The sequence below is a fragment of the Mirounga angustirostris genome, unplaced genomic scaffold, assembly GCF_029215605.1.
Source record: "Mirounga angustirostris isolate CCGP_5_RB_7025 unplaced genomic scaffold, mMirAng1.0.hap1 SCAF_9, whole genome shotgun sequence".
Classification (NCBI taxonomy): domain Eukaryota; kingdom Metazoa; phylum Chordata; class Mammalia; order Carnivora; family Phocidae; genus Mirounga; species Mirounga angustirostris.
In genome coordinates this window covers 63,897,066-63,916,711 of record NW_026991717.1, presented here as the reverse complement: position 1 = coordinate 63,916,711, position 19,646 = coordinate 63,897,066, and the positions used below count along the sequence as shown (strand labels likewise).

At 39.5% G+C, this 19,646-nt stretch overlaps 1 long non-coding RNA gene across 4 annotated transcripts in view; it reads right to left on the bottom strand.

Annotated features, from left to right (window-relative positions):
• Nucleotides 1-19,646, bottom strand: part of LOC135361589 (uncharacterized) — a 178,371-nt gene that overhangs the window by 88,446 nt on the left and 70,279 nt on the right. The window contains exon 4 of one of the 4 annotated variants that reach the window (XR_010405069.1): nucleotides 3,175-3,294. This is a non-coding gene — a long non-coding RNA (uncharacterized LOC135361589). Of the gene's footprint in view, nucleotides 1-3,174; nucleotides 3,295-17,533; nucleotides 19,168-19,646 lie in introns of those variants that run through there. The other 3 variants (XR_010405068.1, XR_010405067.1, XR_010405065.1) reach the window with 3 other exon arrangements.

The window sequence follows — 19,646 nt, the reverse complement described above, 5'->3', positions numbered from 1 at the left end:
ATTCGCCACACAGGCCTAGATGCCCATGGCAGCTGCCCTGTTTGCCAGAGCCCGGAGGAAGGTGAGCAGCGTGATGTAAGGAAGAGGCCTCCCAGGAAACGGCCCCAGCTTCCTGATGCCTTCTTGGTTCTATCTCCTCAGGGCCAGAAACTTCAGGTTTCCCACAAACTCCTTTCTTCATACAAGTTGGGAAGGCTGTGCTCCAACCACCTGGCAATGGGTTGAAAACGGATTACCCCTTAGTGTTCTCTACCTTTCCTCACTTATTGAGGGGAAGGGCTCCGCTCCTAGTTAAGGGAATCTGAGGTGCTGCAAAAGGTGTCAGACGGTTAGAGGCGGTGGTGAAGGGAAGAACTTTTCTGCGTTCCTCGTGTCACACAGAAATGAGGGAGCAAGGGGACAGAACACTTACTAGTCGACATGAATGAGTTAGGAGGATGTCAGTGATCACTACCTGAAGTATCAAGGGAAAATGTTGATATTGACAGCCTTCTAGGATCTATAATCAATCTCACGAAAAGGAAAATCTAAAGGGTTTCTGGGCTAGAAAAGGTGTTATAAATACGTATTTGTTCTGTGAGTAATTATATATTTTGCTGTGAAGACTTTATCACTGGTATTTAATTCCCATAACACAGTAATTATGTATATCATTAAACACATTTCACCTTTGAGTCATTTGGTTAAAAATAACTCTATACAGGGGCATTTAATTGCTACAGCTCCTTGAACCAGCACCCTGATGGTTTGGCTACAGGCTTACAAATCACAGGGACCATTGTCCCTGGTAGCTTCCTCCTGCTAGGGCCTTTGTCTTCTGCCTCTCCTTTTCTTTGTCAAAATATACGTCAGGGCAAGACTTCTGACTATGATAAAATAAAGAAGTCATCAAAAATCTCACCAGGGAACAACGATAACATGGGATAAAAATGGTCACAAACAGCCATTTCAGGGCTTTGGAAACTAAGCAAAGGCAAACAACTGAGAGGTATTTACTTATAAAAAACTGACAAATTTTGGGTACAAAGAATGGAACTCTGTGGCCTTCTTGCCTGGGGCTGCTCCCACCATCCCTCCAGCTCTGGCAGCTTCTTTGTTCTACCAGAGCAGGGCAGGGCTGGCTGGAAAACCAGCAGCTTTCCTAGAGAGGTTCACTTGTGCCCAGTGGGACTGTCCGTAAAAGTAGCAAGACGGGTGGGAAATAAGTGGAGAACCCCTCGGTTCTTTTAGCCTGAGGATGCAGCCACAGTTGGGGTGAGTAGCAGACTAACCAGACGTTTAAAGGGGGAGATCCTAGGAATGAGAGCATGATAGAGGGCCTGGATAAGACCCCCAGCTGGGTGGGATGCTGCACACACACACACACAGGAGACCCAAGAGGGCCCATACAAAGTAAAACACAGGGCAGACTTAAAAACTGCCTGACTTTGAACATGCTCCCGGGGGACACACAGATCCATCAGCAGAGGGTGGACGCTCTGATGGCTCAAAGTGTTTGAGCACAACCTCTGACTAAACATTGGTTCACCACCCTGCAACACCTAGGAAGCCAGACTAATAAAATGAAAAGAAGAATAAAAATGAAAAGAAGAGAAAAACTGACATCATGGAGGAGACAGATTCTGCTGATTACCTCCAGGCAAGTTACTAAAACCACAAAGCAGCAAAAACAAAACAAACAAACAACAACAACTTTCGGCAGGGCGGTGGGGGGGAGCTATCAAAACCTAGAGTTTTACTATATTTTCTAAAATTACTAGTTTTCAACAAAATAGTATGAGATAGGCAAAAAAATAAGATGGTATGACCTATATTCAGGAAATATATCAGTTAAAAGAAATGGTCTCTGAGTGGGCCCTGATGTGGGATTTAGCACATGAAGAAATTATCCAAACTAAAGCAAAAGAAAAAATGAGACGAAACTAAACAGAGCACTACTGACCTATAGAACAGTATCAAACAGTCAAACATATACATAAGGAGAGTCTCCAAAGAAGATTAGAGCAAGAAAAAAAATATTTGAAGGAAAAATGGCCATACATTATAGGCATATAGTAACAAATTCTGAAAAACAAAGAGAAAGGGAATATCCTTCGAACAGTATATTGAGGTACAACAAGAAAAATGACTGACCTTTCAAAGAAAACAATGCAATCCTGCTTCAAAAAAGGGGGGCCCATCAACCTAGAATTACATATATCCAGTAATACTATCCTTCCAAAAAAAATTGCATATAAATTAAAGCTGAGAGAATCCACTGCCAGGAAAGCTATACTTGGGAGAAATGCTAAACCAAGTTCTTCAGAACCAAGTGGAATGATACCAGTTTGAAAATGGTGATTTGGTTCTACAGAAAGGTTTGGAAAGTGCCTGAAATGGTAAATGAATGGGTAAACATATAATACTGGGGTTTTTTTCCTAATTTATTTGAAAGACATCTGTTTAAAGTAAAATTAAAAACACTGTCTTGGGGCACCCAGGTGGCTCAGTCAGTTAAGCATCTGCCCTTGGCTCAGGTCATGACCCCAGGGTCCTGGGATGGAGCCCCAGGTTGGGCTCCCTGCTAGTGGGGAGTTTGCTTCTCCCTCTCCCTCTGCCCCCGCTCATGTTCTCTCTCCCTCTCAAATAAATAAATAAAATCTTTTTAAAAAAAACTAAATAAATAAAAAATAAAAACATTGTCTTTTGGGATCTGTAACATGTTGTAGCAAATTAGATGACAGCAATTGAAAAAAGGACAGGGAAGGCAAATGGAATTATATTGGTATAAGCATCTTACATTATACATAGAGAGGTATTATATTAATTCAAGATCTACTATAGTCAGTTAGGTATGTACATTGTAGTCCCTAGAGCAACTACTGCAGAATAAAGCAAAAAAGATGAAGATAAAAGACCAAGAGAAGACACAAAACATAAATATACATATATTTGACAAAGTATATGATTTCAGGCTATATACAAAATTCCTACAATTGAGTAATTTAAAAAGAAATACAAGTAATCCAATAAACATGGGCAAAGACTTGAACAGACATTTCACAAAAAAAAGGTATAAAAATGCTCAACATCATTAGTCATCAAGGAAATGCAAAGTAAAACCACAATGAGATATGCTACACAACCACTAGAATGGTTAAAATTAGAAAGCCTAAAATGCCAAATATTACTTACAGTCCTGAATTCTTCTCCCTGGTGTTCACCCAAAAAACTTGCAAAGACTTGAGCACTCCACCTTCCAGGACACCTGTTTATTTTATGTCTAAGAACTGTGGCCCCAGAAGCTTTAGCTATCTAAAAAAAAAAAAAAGCAAAATATTACTAAGGCAGCCTAGAATTTACAATGGCCATTAAGAGGAGCATTCCAATTAGACAAAAGCATTCATCTAAGAAGTACACTTGGTTTCACTTATTTGTGGAACATAAGGAATAGCATGGAGGACATTAGGAGAAGGAAGGGAACAATGAAGGGAGGGGCTTTCAGAGGGAGAGATGAACCATGAGAGATTATGAACTCTGAGAAACAAACTGAGGGTTTTAGACGGGAGGGGGGTGGGAGAATGGGTCAGCCCGGTGATGGGTATTAAGGAGAGCACACACTGCATGGAGCACTGGGTGTTATACAAAAACAATGAAGCGTGGATCACCACATCAAAAACTAATGATGTATTTATGGTGACTAACATAACATAATAAAATAAAATTTAAAAAAAAAAGAAGTACGCTTGAAAGTAAGGGTCCTCAAATCAAACAAAAAGAATGGGATACCTATGTCATTTGGAAAGGAAGACTCCAAAAGGTTTCAAGATTCCAAAATAGCTTCATTGGAAGATTCATTGCAAAAGGCTAATGAAAAATTAAAGACACAAGGGGTACCCAAAACAAACAACTCTGTAAGACTGACCATGACTCCTACTATTGCCCCCTATCCTCATTTACTTGAGTATTCATTCTACTAACCCTCTGTCTGAATTGCCTTTCCACTCTAAAAGACCACAAGACTGTAAACAAAAATCCACCAAACTAGTGGCTTTACAACTGCAACAGCTCCAAGCCCAGAAACCTAAAAGACCTGGGCCTCCCTCCTTGCACCCTCCCAGGTGTTAATCATCAAAACACTTGCTTAGTATAATGTGCTCAAGAAGACCCATTTTTTTAAATCAAACTTCTTGGTCAAGAAGAATGGTCAAGAAGAGGATCAAAAGTGGGGACTGCTGAAATAACTTCCTAGACCCAAGATGGAGCTGCTCCTGCCTGAAGTGCCACATTAGCAGACCAACACTTAGATAACTGTTCTGTCCCTGTAAATGTTCTGCTTGACCAGAAATGCAGTGTATCCAGATAGTCAATCTCCAAACATCAAGCCAACTCTGAGCCTTCTCTCCTCAAACAAAGTTGCCTACATGGCCCCAGCCAATAAAACATTTTCTATTTGTCTCTTCCTTGTTCTTTTTCTTTATCCCATAAAACCTTCCTGCTTTTCCACCCCATTTTGCTGTTCTCCAAAAGGAGACTGTCCACTTCATGAAGTGTCAAAGTATGTTGGTATCACTTGCATTGTCTTCTCTAATCATTTTTTAACAACATATAAAGTGCTCAGCATAGCTACTGAAGGATGATAATTTTTCAGTAAATGCTATTTTTATAGTGTCCTTTTCTAATTCACAGAAACAACCAAAAAAGTAATTTAGGGATAACATTTTATCAACGTTCAGTTTTTATCCCAAAGAATTTTCTTAAATGATTGTGCTTTTGATACCACATACGTACAGTCATCATAGGTTTAGCTGAGAAAATGACTCGTGGACTATATAACAATAGTAAACATCCTTTTATATTTTATAATTATTATTTTATAGCTGTTGATGAGGGAGCACCTTCTAACTTCTTAAGAAATCTGTTGATCAAAATGTTCCCCATGAAGGAACTGGTAACGACCAGAGGGAAGTGACACACACAGCTGTTGTACCTGATGGATGAGTTTGCATCTCACCTACATGGGTTGATGGGACATGAAGGTAGTTGTAGTCTCTTTCCTGGCAAGGGAAGTTCTAAGAATGCTTTATTAAAAAATAAAAAGGTTTTGTTTTATTCCCTGGAATATGAGAGAATAACTGTGGTGGATATCCAGGGACATCTTACTCCAGCAAGTCCTGACATATTTCAACTGTTTCAAAAAAATCTGTGCTAGGTTGGGTTCCCCAGGGAATAGACTCTGAGCCTGTGAAATTACGTGCAAGAGCTGTCTTTGGGGACTGCTTTTAGGAGTAGACAAAGACAGAGGCTATGATTCACACACAGCAGAAACCTGCGCTAATTCTACGGGGAGCTCTGGGGCAGGATGACCCTCCAGTCTTCCTGCCTTGGAGCACCTGGACCAGCCATTGGATGTGGGCTGGTCTCTGGGGAGGGTGTATGGTGGCCAGGGGCAACTCCTGGAGAAGAATCAACACTTCCAGCCTATGGAGTAATGAGTACCTCAGTACTGAAGTGGGATCCAAGTGGAGCACCACTCCCTCCACTCCACAGCCTCAGAGATCATGAATCTACCTATCCCTGAGACTGACCAATGACTACACGGCCACAGCTGATGACTTATGTAAATACCAAATTCAACTGAAGCATCTTTTGTTGCTGTTCTTGGTGCTGTTACTTTTGGCTTATCTTTGACTCTCTGGGAGATTGGAACTTCCACTCCTGAAACTAAACTAAGTCTATCTTTCTACCTAGATCCTTGGTACTATTTAGAATGGACCAAAGGGCAATCCCACATCTGAGGAAGAAATGATTTCCATATCCATAGAGGTCCCCACACTGCTACTTTTGGCCTGATATGGCCTGGTTTAGAAGAAGACTTCCTAAAGTGGAGAAACTATGATCTCAGAGTTTGGATTTTAAATTAAAGCTCTGTTTGTTGATACAGCTGAGAGTGATTTGTGTGTATGCATGTAGGGAGGGGGGAGCTGAATTTACTGCCACCATGGGCAAAATACACTGGTTTCTGCTCCTGAACTGAAATTTAACAAATACATCTTTACGTATTACTGAAGCCACACACTGATGTGTGGCCTGTGGAACGAATCCTGTGAAGGTGGTTAACTAGATTCCGAGGCAGAGAGAAATGAGAACAGCCTGTCCATCTCTGGTATGTAAGGGTGGTGCCCAAGCAGGCGGGCAGATGGTTGTTCTGTCCCAGAAAACAGCTGCTTTGGAATTTCTGTGGTTAGATATTTGGGGGAGAGCTGATAAAGTGGAGAAGACATAAAGGATAAAGTGAAGGGAAAAAGAAAGAAGAGGAAGATTATTGAGAGAGAGAAAGAATAAAGGAAAGAATATTTTCCCTTCTTTGGTCGATAACTAGATAAATTTTAACTCAAATAAAGAAAGAGGTGGGTAGCACAGAATGATTACACCCCCATCACCACACTGTCTGTCTCATTTGCAAGTTGAGTTTGATGATGTGATGACGATAATGATGATGTTGATGTGATGGTGATGGAAGTGGAAGAAGATGAAGAGAAGGAAGAACAAGAAGTAAAAGAGGAGAAGGAGGAGAAGATTCAAAACCAAAACCACAGCTGAAACAAGAAACAAAGGATGTTTGCCCCATGAGTCCATGAGCTTGCCTCATGGTCTTGCCTATTGGAAAAGTTCTTTTGAAAATTTGCAAATCTCTGCTCAAAAGCTTTGAAGAAATGAAGACTCAAGTTAAAGCATGGTTTGGTAGAAAAGGGATGGCGCCTGCAGTAAGAATATCTGTTTCAAGTCCCATCTTGGCCATTTCTTAGCTGCTTAGTTTTGGATCCATGATTAATTAATCTCCCCATGCCTTATCCATGAAATGGAGCACAGAGACTTGTTATAAAAATCAATAAATAAATATAAATAACAATGTTTTGTACTCTATGGTGCTACACAAATTTAATACCAGATGTTTTTAGAGAGAATGCATTTTTGTGGTTAATTCTCTGAATCAATAAGAATACAGACACTTTTTTCTTTTTATTCACTTTGTTGCATACTACTTGAAGAAGCATTTTAAAACTCTTTCATCTCTTACTCAATGAGATAATTCTTCCTCTCTTAGGCACTAAGCAGTAGACATCCATTCAAGCAAACTGAAAGATGGCTGGTAGCCTTTAAATTTTATATCAAGCAGACATTTACTGAATTCAAGTTTTCCTTACATCTTATGTCAATAAAACTAAATGTCTATCAAAAAAGTATTTAAAAAATATAACCATCTTAATGTTCCTGACGATGGTTCTATGGCAATGTAAGATACCATTGCCATCAACCTAAACTGCTTTTGAATCACCCGAGATTCATTAGGGACAGCTTTGTCATTGTGACAAACATATTTGGATTATTTCAAGTCTTTCAGAACTCGTCATCAGTAGATATGGGATCTTCAGTTAATGCAAAGATCCTATCCCTTACTACATGAGATAGCTAGGATTTTCCTGTACCCACTGTCCTCTAGAGAAAAACAGAACCCAAAGAGGTAGACATGTACACACTTTCACTTGCCTTTCAGCTGAACTTTTCCTTTTCAGCTTTCGGGCATTACCTGGGGCAGGTAAGTGTCACTCCTTTGCATTCATGTGTGTGAGCACACATTTTCCATAATCCTCCATCTTCCTTCTTTGCTTTGGCATTCTCAAAGACCCAGGATTCAATACTCACATGTGACATAGTTAAGTGGTTAATCAAAAAACTTCTCAAACTTCTCAATCCTCCTTCTCTTCCCCCTGATTCATTTGCTATTCTTAGAAGGCCTTTAAGAAAGTTATTATGCTCCACAAAGATAACAGCCAGATCATGAATACACCAAAAAAAAAAAAAAAAAAAAAAGAGCAGGGGGGGGAAGGGAAAAAAAAGCCAAAAGTCTTGCTCACATGGATCCATGTAAAAGAAGAATGACATCTGGATGCTATAAAGTAGATTTCTCATTTACTGGTAAAATGTGTCCTGGTTTTTCTATTACAGAACCACAAAGTAAGAGATGCTGTTAAAACCCACCCATACTCCAGAGCAACTCTGTCTAATTTAGGTCTATGCTTAACCTGCTTGAAGTGAAATATTAACAAGCACAGAAGGTTGTATCCCCAGTGCTGAAAATTCAGAGCAGTGATAAGTCATGGTCACTATTAATCACAAAAGGGTGTTTCTTTCCATATGGAATAAATTCTAAGAAATTTTATTTTTTATTCTCAAGCCTCATGAGTTATACTGCAAATAAAAGAAAAAGAATCTACTAAGATTCCAAGTAATCTGAAAAATCCATTTATGTGGCAGCATAAAGACTGATCAAAGCTTTTTTCCCCTCCAAGGATCTATTCATTTTCAGTCAATGCCCACATCTTGAGATGTCTGAGGACTCCAAGGTGTCATCCTGAGACAGTGATCTGCGCCTGATTTTGCACTTATGAAGCTGACTTGATGAGCATATTTTGCTGCTAGGTAATGTCTGATGTGAGCACACATGGGAGTTATTCTACTTGTAGTTCATGCCTTCTGGGAATGAGCATTCTGCAGCAGGAAGTCTGTGCATGCTTCTGTGCTGGTGTCTACACCAGCTGCTACAGCTGTTGCCTCAGTTTGACAAGTCCCCCATACTCCAACTCTCAATATACTGAAACGTTCTAAGTTCCCTCAGATACCACCTCCTCTCTAGAGATCTCCCTTACTCCCCACAATTAGAATGAATTGTTCCTCCCTCTCTACACTCTCTGCAACATATTATGTCTTTCTATTTTGCTCCTATCTATCCTTCCTTTTCTTATAATTAGTGAACTCCATACCTATGTTTCCTTTTCTCCAGCAGAAATTCATAAATGCTTCTGAGTGTCCCAGATAAAATAGGACAGACAGAAATAAAACTTGGTTTGAACCAAATTAGGTTGGCTCTGATATCTAAGTTATGTTTTGTTCAAGACTAAAAAATACCAAAACTCTTGTCTAGCACCTCTCTTTTGATTTCACATCCAGAATTTTCCAGGGAAACATTTTTCATGTCTTCAGACCTTACTTGGTTTTCATGCTGTAATGGGGACATTGCAAAGATCAAAAATTCAAAGCCCTGACTTTGAGAGTTGCCCATAGCTCAGGAAATCAAATGGATTCTGTTATATACACCGCAGAAAGCCAAAGACAAAACTCTAACCCAAAGGCCAGCAATTTAGAGATGTTTGCTTTATTCTAGTCCTCTGGCTGTGACAGAGGAAAGCTTCCTACGCTCTGCATTTCCCATAATGAACTCCTCCTACAAGTATGGAACAGACTGTTGCCCCAAAATCAACTCTTCAAAAATCGAACTCCAAGCCAACTGCAAGAAACTGCACCCAGAAGATAAACACATCACAAACAATACTTGAGTGCTGTGTGGTATCACAAACACCAAAAATGTAGGGCTGTGCGAAACCTAGAGTGGAAAAAGGAGCAAAGACCACCCTGCCACCACCTTCTCCTCATGTCCCCAGGATTCTTACTTTCCCAGAATTTTTCTCAAATAATCTGTTTGCATTCCTAAAAGGGAAAATTACAACAAAATTTTACATGAAATAGGTTCATGACACATGTTATCCTTATCTGTGTGCTCGCTGGCCTTATAATTATCATCCTAAGGGTGAAGGTGAGTCTAGAATATAGTATCAGACCAGAACACAAAATCTGAGATGCGTAAGTACATGCATCCTCCCCAGAGACAAAATACTTTATTTTTCTTAACAATTGTTTTAGAAACAAAACAGTCTTTACACAGTTTTAATTCAACTCTTAACCTTCAATGACCCTCTCCTCAAAGTAAAAGTGACCAGATGGCTAATTTGGCAGTGGTGAGGCAATTTTAAGACTACTTCCAGGTAAAAAACCAGGCCTCTATTTCCCAATCCTGTCCACCCCCTCCAATTTTCTAGGATAATGGAAGAGAGGAAAGCAAGGAATGAGTCAATTCTTGAGACCATTCAGGGAAAGCCCTGATATCAAGCACTGTTTAGAATTATTCAAGTACCTTTTACAGGTGGCCCTGGACAAGGACCTGTGGAAAAGTCCCAAGAGACATGGGATCCTTTTTATCTGCCAGCGCAGGCTGTTTTGTGAAGAAAACAAGGCACATAACCAGGTAATGCTGAGTCTGCTGTGTCCAGATGCCTAGAAGAGGGTTCTTTAAGTATCCTGGAGTTCTGAGGAGAGTTGTACCACAATAAAAGGTGACTGGGGTGCAGGAGATGCCAACTGTAAGGTTCACAGAGTGATTTGACTCACTTTCCTTCCTATTGTCTCCCTTCCCATTTCCTCCTCCTTCTTCAGCATCTGCCAGGACACTGTTAGAACTGAAAATTCAGTACTGCTTTCTATAGCTTCTCCTGCACAGAGAAAGCTGTTATCCTCTAAACTACACTCATTTTCTTATCTTTTTCTGAAGTCCCAGAGGATACATAAAGAACATGTTTCACTTTGTTACCTGTCTGGCAGTTTTTTGTTGTTAAAGTGTTCGCAATTATCAGAAGGACAAAGGTCCCTTCCCCTTTAAAAGGCCAGGTGATTAACAGTTGCACCTTTCATTTAGGCATATCAATCAGGAGTGAAGGACTTAGGGTAGAAAATGTATAAAGTGGTGTTCTGAATATCCCTGTTAGAGGGCAATTCGGGTCAGGGAAGAAGGAAATGAGGGGGCCACAAAAACCTGAGATTTCAGATGGCAAGAGGGATAAATTGAGGGAAGAAGTCTTAAAATTACTTAAGAATGTATTTACAGCTTCGGGGATGCCTGGGTGGCTCAGTGGTTAGGGTTCAGCCTCTTGATTTCAGCTCAGATCATGATCTCAGGGTTGTAAGATCGAGCCCCATGTTGGTGGGGGGGCGTCTGTGCTCAGTGGGAAATCTGCTTGAGATTCTCCCTCCCTCTCCTCTCCCTCTGCCCCTCCCCCCAAAATAAAATAAATCTTTTTTAAAAAATGTATTTACAGCTTCCCCTAAATAGCAAAAGAAATTAATATTTATTTTCTAAATAATAGTTGAAGATAAAAATCATTGTCCCAAAAGTTAGTTCATAAAATAGCCAGGGGGAACCCATAGTAGTGTGTGTGTGTAAAAGAAAGAGAGAGAAAAGCAAAGACCAACATAGATCAGTGAAATAATTTATTTCAATGTCTAAGTGTTTTATGCAACCCCCATTCCCAAGCGTCCTTTAAACATTTATCTTACTGGATGAATCCATGATTAATTAGGAGTAAGGTTAACAAGTAGATTATTTATAGTCAACATCATTAATTACAGTGCAGCCACCTTCATTGCCCTCCTAATGACACACAGAAGCACAAAGTTGAGAAAAGGCGAAGAAAGAGAGGAAAAGGGCCAAGGAAGGAGTCCAGGAACACCTGAGTGGTCAGGCTCAGCTCATTCCCCACTCCCATCTTTGAGAGCAGAATGCTGTGTACCCTGAGACACCAGCTCAGTCTCGCAACAGCCTTTGTCATCTCTAGTAGTCTTCGCGATCTAAATAATATTATTCATGGTTCTGGGAAATTTACCTCCTACTCTGTGGTAATCTATCTCTCCACCAACTAAAGAAGGGATTTTTAAAATAAATCACCTGTTCTCTCCGGTCCTTGGTCAAAATCCTCTTCCTCTTCTCCCTCCTCCTCCTTTGCTTAATCAACTTCAAGTGCGCCGCTTGAAAGTGAAGCTGCACAGGCGTGCAGGCTGGTGGGTGCATGTGTGTGTGCGTGTGCGTGCATGCATGCGTGTGTGCATGCATAGGATATAAGCCCAGGTTAGATACTTAGCCTTTGCAAAATGGCGCATCACTGCTTAGGCATGCCAGGTTCTAGGCTGGCAGCCTCTAAGGCAAAGTGTGGGGTGCATATAGAACACGTGACATCTACACCCTGTGCAGAATTAATTAGAAATATCTGATACAACCTCAGAAAGTGTCTGTAGATAAGGTCACTTCACAAATAAAGAGCCTGCGTTAAGACTAAATACTGAAAAGATCACCCAAGATTAACACATTAAATTCAATTGCAATTTTAATCAAAATACCAATGGGACATTTATTTTTTTTAATATTTGATCTGACAAAATTATTCTAAAATATACCTGGGAGAGTGAACTATCAAAGTATCCAAGAAAAAAGTTTTAAATTATAAAGATGGAAATAGTGACAAGCAGAGAGAATTCATTCACGTTGTTAAACCATATTATAAAACAAATAATTAAAACAGTGTGGTAGAAGTCTAAGAATAAACAGATAAATAGAACAAAATATGAAGTTCAGAAACAAACACAAGTGTGTATAAAACATGGCATATGAAAGGAAAGGGTCTCATGTCAAACATCAGAAGAATAAGGAATTATTTGGATGCTAGGCTAAATATAAAGGAAGGCGTTAACTTCTTCCCTCATAAAAAATACCAAATTAAATTCCAGATGTACTCAAGAACTAATATGAACTAAAAAAAATCTGTTAGAAAAAATTATCGGGGCGCCTGGGTGGCTCAGTCAGTTAAGCGTCCGCCTTCGGCTCAGGTCATGATCCCAGGGTCCTGGGGTCGAGCCCTGCATTGGGCTCCCTGCTCAGCGAGAAGCCTGCTTCTCCCTCTCCCACTTCCCCTGCTTGTGTTCCCTCTCTTGCTGTGTCTCTGTCAAATAAATAAATAAAATCTTTAAAAATAAAAAGAAAAAATTATCAACATTTTTCTGATCCTGGGGCAATAGAAGTTATGAAGAAGTAAATATTTTAAGGATAGAATCAATAAAAGACAAGCCTGATAGATTTGACTACCTAAAAAGCAAATTTCTTAATGTCAAAAATGCCATCAACAAAATTAAAAACTTAATTAAAATTAAAACAATTTAAAAATTAAAAATGGAAAATTCATTCACACATAAATAGTAATGTAAAAGGAATTCCTGGCAAGAAAAAAGATTTTCTTCAATTATACAGCACTTAGAAATCAGCAATAAAAACAAAAAAATAAAGACCTAAAAATATAATAAACAATATACAATTCAGAAAAGAAGAACATGACTGAATAACAGAAGAATTCTTACCCATTTTAATAATAGATTTAAATTTAAGTAACAAAATACTGTATTTTGCCTACCACATTGGCAATTATTGAAACAAAGTGTGGGTACAAGGAAATGGGGTCTTTAATCCACTGCTGGTAAAAGTGTAAATATTTCCTACTTTCTAGGAGGATAAAATGACAAAATGTATCCAAAACCTTAAATGTGTGCATACTCTTTCAATCATAAATTCCTCTAAGGAAATCCGAGACATTTTCTAAGATTTATGTAGTGGCTATTAACAGCACGTTATTTATACTTCTAAAAATATAAAACAAAAAGATTAAAGCAAATATTATAAAGTTACTTAAAATGATGCCACAGAATAATAGTGATATGAAAAAAATGTTCATAATATATGGCTAAGTGTAAAAGCATATTTTAAAATAATACAGTTTGGATTTTGTAAAATCACACATACACACACACACATGTACACATATGCACATACAAACACATGACTAACTAGAAGGCTGTATCTCAAAATGCTACCAGTTGTCATCATCAAATGGTGGGGTTACAAGTAATTTTTGTTTTCTTTCCAAAGTTTTTATGTGTTTATAAAAGCCAAGGAATTTTATGTAGATTTAAGATGATTTTTTTTTAATTAAAGAAAATGTTACTAAGATAGTAAAGACAAAGAGTAAGGTGATTAAATGGAATGAAGTAGTTTATGTCTCTGAAGAGGTGTTTCTTTTCAAGACTAAAAAATATTCTTACAGTTTTTTGAACTACATCCTTCTTAAATTCAAGCACCAAGACACAGTTGGTTAGAAATAGTTGCTGGCAATCTTTGATTTTAATTTAGTTGCTGGAAATACACACTTTAACACCTGGGAAAACAGACAACTGGGTATTAGTGGATTTACTTTGTCTTATGTACTATGCCTAAATTGCTCCTATTTAGCTATTGGAAAGTTACTGGTAGGAGCAGAGGGAGGTTTAGAATTTAACAATGTCAACAGTATTTTTAAAAATTCTCTCGTTTATCTTCCCCCAAGGAGAAGAGGAGAAAAAAAACAAAAACGAAACCTTGGCGGCTCCAGGGTGTTTTCTATAACTAGATGCATATAACTCTCCTGGAATGAAATGGATATTTAATCCATTTTCCTTTCCTGTGTTTTTAGTTTACTGTAGCATCCAACTCTTAAAGCATTTCTACAGCTTGTTCTCAGCGATGGCACCAGACTTACACTGGCCCGGAATGGCCTGAGGGTTGGTGAAGCAAAGGCCCGCAGCTCCCAACCACTCTTCCACTTAGAAACAGATCAGGAAATATCCCCAGAGATCCCAGGATTCTTTGAGAGCCATGTGGTCTGGGGCAGGCCACTTAACATCCCCAGACCTCAATTCCTCATCTGAAAAATAGGGATAATAATGCCAAGCTTATGGAGTTCCAATAAAGAATAAATTTTACAAAAAGGACACAAATGGTTTGGGGGGAAAAGCCATATAAACGTTCTGCCATTTCAGTGCTACACTGAAAAAACTATTGGTTTCAGCAGAATGAGATTTGAGTCATCACTCGGGCGAGGTGTTGCCCGCACTCTCAGAGGTCCGAGGCTTGTGGGGTGACCTTTCTCCTTGACCATTGCAGCCCCTGGATGGTGTTGACAAAGGGCATAGGAAAAGAATGCTTCTTACCAAAACCAAAATCTAATGTAAATTGAGAAGGAGAGCAATCCATACCTCTGGGCCAAGTCCTTTAAAATCCTCTCTTTGAGAGAAACCATTTATGGCAGAAAGGTTTAAGTCCATTGTTTTATTCAAACCTGTACCACGAGCAAAATGTTGTGTTTTTCCATCAGCCATTTCCTGGTAATACTTTCTCCTCTTGCACTTGCAAGAGGTCACGATCCCAGGGTCCTGGGGTCGAGCCCTGCATTGGGCTCCCTGCTCAGCGAGAAGCCTGCTTCTCCCTCTCCCACTCCCCCTGCTTGTGTTCCCTCTCTTGCTGTGTCTTACAATAAGTGGGGTGCATATAGAACACGTGACATCTACACCCTGTGCAGGTGTAGATGACTCAAAGACACACCCTGTGCACCGTCTTATTGTGGGTGATACCTGAAATCCTGCCCTCCCTCCTTCCTCTCCATGCCCTCTTCACTATTAACTTGCTCCACCACTTTATACTCCTGCAGAGTAAACTGCAAGCCCCTTTAAAATGAGACACTCATAAACTAACATAATCGGGGCGCCTGGGGGGCTCAGTCAGTTAAGTGTCTGCCTTTGGCTCAGGTCATGATCCCAGAGTCCTGGGATTGAAATCAAGCCCCGCTTCGCATTGGGCTCCTGCTCAGCAGGGAGTCTGCCTCTCTCTCTCCCTCTGCCCCTCACCCCACTTGCGCTCTCTCTCTCAAATAAATAAATAAAATCTTAAAAAAAAATAAACGAAAATAATTATCTCCACTGAAGTAAAAATAAGAAAACAACTAAGGTGGTGCTCTTGGAAGATGTTTTGGGGAGTTTTCTGTCTGGGGACTGCCTTTATCATTTCAGGAGGTTTTTAGCAAATGTCTGATCAATGAATCTAAAATGCTAAATCTCTGAGATTTTAATCATTTGCTATTTATGTAATCAAGAGGAAAATCTTACAGGAACATGCTCACAGTGTTCCAAATGGCTACCACCAAAAAATACAGCTGTTCTTACTCCAAATGCTTTCTTTCACTAACATTTTTCCAAAGAAATGAGAAGAATCAAAATTCAACCATCTGCTTCTCTCAAGTAAGTTTAAACCCAGCCACATTTATTGAATGTTTATTAGACACAAGCATTGGCCTAGTCAAGATGGTGGATGTATAAGGAATAGGGCTCAAAACATTGGCTTTGGTGTTCAGTTTTCGATGCTGTTCCCATCACTTACTAGCTGTATTAGTTTGCTAGGGTTGCGTTAACATGTGACCACAAACTGTGTGGCCTAAACCAACATAAATTATTTGCTTACAGTTCTGAAGGCCATAAATCAAGGTGTTGGCAGGATTGGTTGCTTCTGGAGGCTGAGGGGAAATCCATTCCATGCCTTTCTCCTAGCTTCTGGTGGTGGCCAGCAAATCTTTGATGTCGCTTGTTCTATAGATGTGTCACTCCAATCTCTGCCTCTATCTTCATATGGCCATCTCTGTGTGTGTCACAAATCTTCCTCTCCTTTCTTCCATAAGGAGACTTAACATTGGATTTAGGGCCCACCCTAAATCCAGGATAATCTCATCTCAAGATCCTTACTTTAATGACATCTGCAAAGACCCTATTTCTAAATAAGGTCACATTCACATTCACATTCACATTGGATTAGGACTTGGACATATCTTTTGGGGACAACTATTCAAACCTCTATACCAGCTGTGTGACCTTGGGCAAGTTATATAAGCTTTAAGAGTAAATTCTCCTGTCGTTAAGGTGAGAATACTCATAATAACACTGTAGAATCATGATCAAGATTAAATAAGGTAATGTTTATGAAGTGCTTAGTGTATTGTTTTGTTCATAGTGAACACTCAGTAATTATTAGCTGCCAAAGTTACAAGTAGGGCCATTATTTCACTATTAAGCACCCTGCAATATTCAGGAGTGATGAAACACAAATCCTTCTCCCAAGAGAAAGGATGGATGCACATTGATTCCAGACCTGGCTCTGACTTCTGTAAATCACAATCTCCTCGATATTATTAAACACATGGTTGCCTCAGCCTCCTGAGATTACAGGGGACAGATGACAGATTGATCCCTGAGGTGCTGATAGGAAGACTGGGCTCTTCCCGTCCCGAATCAGCATGGTCTCTTCCCCTATCTTCTAGAACCTTCCAAGGGAACAGCAAGTAACAAAGATGCTGCTGTTCTGGGATTTCTGAGAAGGTGCTCATTCTGAAGTTTTCTACACTGACAAATGAAGCATCCCTTAAAACCCCTGGTCAGAAAGGCCACCTGTGTGATACTCTGCAGAGGCAGCAGCAGGCCAAAACTTTCCACGGATCTTCCCCCCTCACTGTGGTTTCTATCACTCTTCTCTACTTTGGCACAAAGACTGCATGGAGGTACAATCTGAAGTCTACATGCACAATTTATTCTTCCCATAATGTCATCCACCAACAATGGAGTCCGCATCGTCACAAAGTGAGAAGGAATTTCAAAGGAATCAATTAGCAACAAGTGGAGTACCAATGAATAGAATATCCATCAAGGTAATGGGTTAGGCATACAGAAACACACACACACACACACACACACACAAATGAGAAGAACTGAATACAACAAAAAATTCTCACAATTCCATGGTTCTCAGTCATTGGAAAAAAAAACCTGTAATTATTGTCAGGTGAATTTCCCTCTTAGTCTTATAGTTTGTTCATTTATCTATGGGACACAAATACCTAACAGAAAAGTCCAAGTTTCACCCAAATCATTTAATAAGATATACATCCCTAAATAACTGGTTGGTATGAGAGTCCCAAATTTTCATTCCATTTACTAAGTAGTTTCATATATTTAGTCAAAATAGTCAAACAGATTTGTATATAGACATGACCTTTAACATACATATGTTAGTTCATTTTGTTTCAAACCTTTGAGGATTAATTTAAATGAACCCTAGTGAAAAGGGTAACAACACAAGCTTAACAAAAACAGGAGTTCAAACTGGATGGGGAGAAAGTTTTTTCTTTATTTAATTCTTAAACAACAACAAAAACAAACAAACATGTAAGAAGACTATGCTGATACACTGTGAGCTTTTAAAAATTTTAAAGTAAAAGATCTTAAGAGGAAAAGAAAAGAAGCATTTTAATGCCTACGATGCAAGGATGTGATGAGAAGAGCATAAACCATTTCTTTGTTCGGATTTAGCTACACATTTTTTTGGGAAGTCTGCTCTATTTAGAGCTGACAGGGTGAATGAGAGGGCCTACTGGTCTGGTGGTTACATGATCCTATGCAAAATGCAGATGGCAAGAGAAATCATTCCCCATATGCCCTGACTTGGATCATCCCCTGTGCTCTCTACAGAAAGGGATTATTCTATCCAACTCTGTGGTCAGTGGTAAAAGTATTTGTTGAACTATCCCAAAGTACAGAGCCTGGCCTATTGATGAATTGATGACTCAAGGGGTTAAATAAACGATCTGTTATTTTCTTCCCAGGGAAAAGAAAATTAATGCTGAATTCAGATGGTCCCATTATAGAAACTGAAATCTAAGATGGTAATAGAGTGAGTGACTCCAACCCTGGAGTGACAGAATCATGAAATACAAGAGGAAATAATATTCTGGGATCCGACACAGCCAGAAATGGACCTGTCACAACTTACATGTGTGAGGCCAAGCTTTGCTCTGCTGCTTAAGGAGAAAGAAAACCTTGGCTCCATGTTCCCTTTTGGAAAGTCACCCCAGCTCCACAGACAGAGTTGTCTACTACTAAACCTTCTTGCAGAAAATAAAGCAGAAAAGGATCACTGCACTGATTTCTAATTCAATGCAGTATGCATACCCAGGACCAACCAAAGTTGCATGCAGCATTTAAAACATTCAAAAACCAAACACTATGCCATTTAACATGCTTTTTCAAGGTGTTGGCCTTTTGGAAATCTTAGGGAATGTTATTATGAGAATCAAAATCAGAAATATATGTAGCATCCACCTTTTTTTACCAGACTCAGAAGATTCCCAGAATTTTGAAGAGCAGTAGCAGAGAAGATATGGCAGTAGAAGGCCAAATGAAGGGGCTCTGCTCCTTTGTGGCGCTGGGGTCTGTGAGAAGGGCAGAAGATCATCGATGATCAAGGCACAGACTTTTTCTCTCTCAAATCACACTCAAACGACTTGCTAGGTTTGGAGTTTAGAGTACAAACATCAATTACATTCTCCATGAAATACTGCCATCACGAGCACTCCATGCCTCCACTTGGAACTTCAGAAGATCACAGGCTTGCCACAGCTCCCCTTATTATCCTGAAAAGTGTAACGTCTTAGTAGGTACAAAGCCTGAGCCACCATGTATTGGTCTATTTTTCATGCCCATTCTCACCAGAGAGTCCTTTTGAACTTTCCCTCATTCCTTCCAAGAGGAGTAAAGTCATAGAAAATTGTTCCCTTTGGGACCCTGGAATATTAAAGAAAAAAATAATTAGAAGTTAAATGAACTTAGAGACTATCCTTAGAAAGGATAAAGGGCATGAAATACTTCACTAACCAGGGATTTAAACCTCTCCAGGGATCAGTGAATACCCAAATGAAATCTAAATCCAAGGCTACTTGACAATTCCATTTTTAAAATGTGATGATAGTTTACATCTTTGTCCACAACAAACACATGCCTTTTCGCTTCAAGGACTTTTTGGAAGAGAAGAGTGACACAAAATGCAACACGGACAAGGAATGAAAATTGCTTTGAACATTGCACTTTGGACATCCAAGCCCAGGAGATGCCAGGCTCTGACACTCCATATTTCTTTCTTTGATCTGACTCTTCAAACATAATCCATGTCCTGGCAAATTTCCCTCGTGTCCCTGGTAAGCTTCAAAGTAAACCACTGGTTGGCCCCAGTACCTCTACATTGGCTTTCCCCCATTATCTTTATG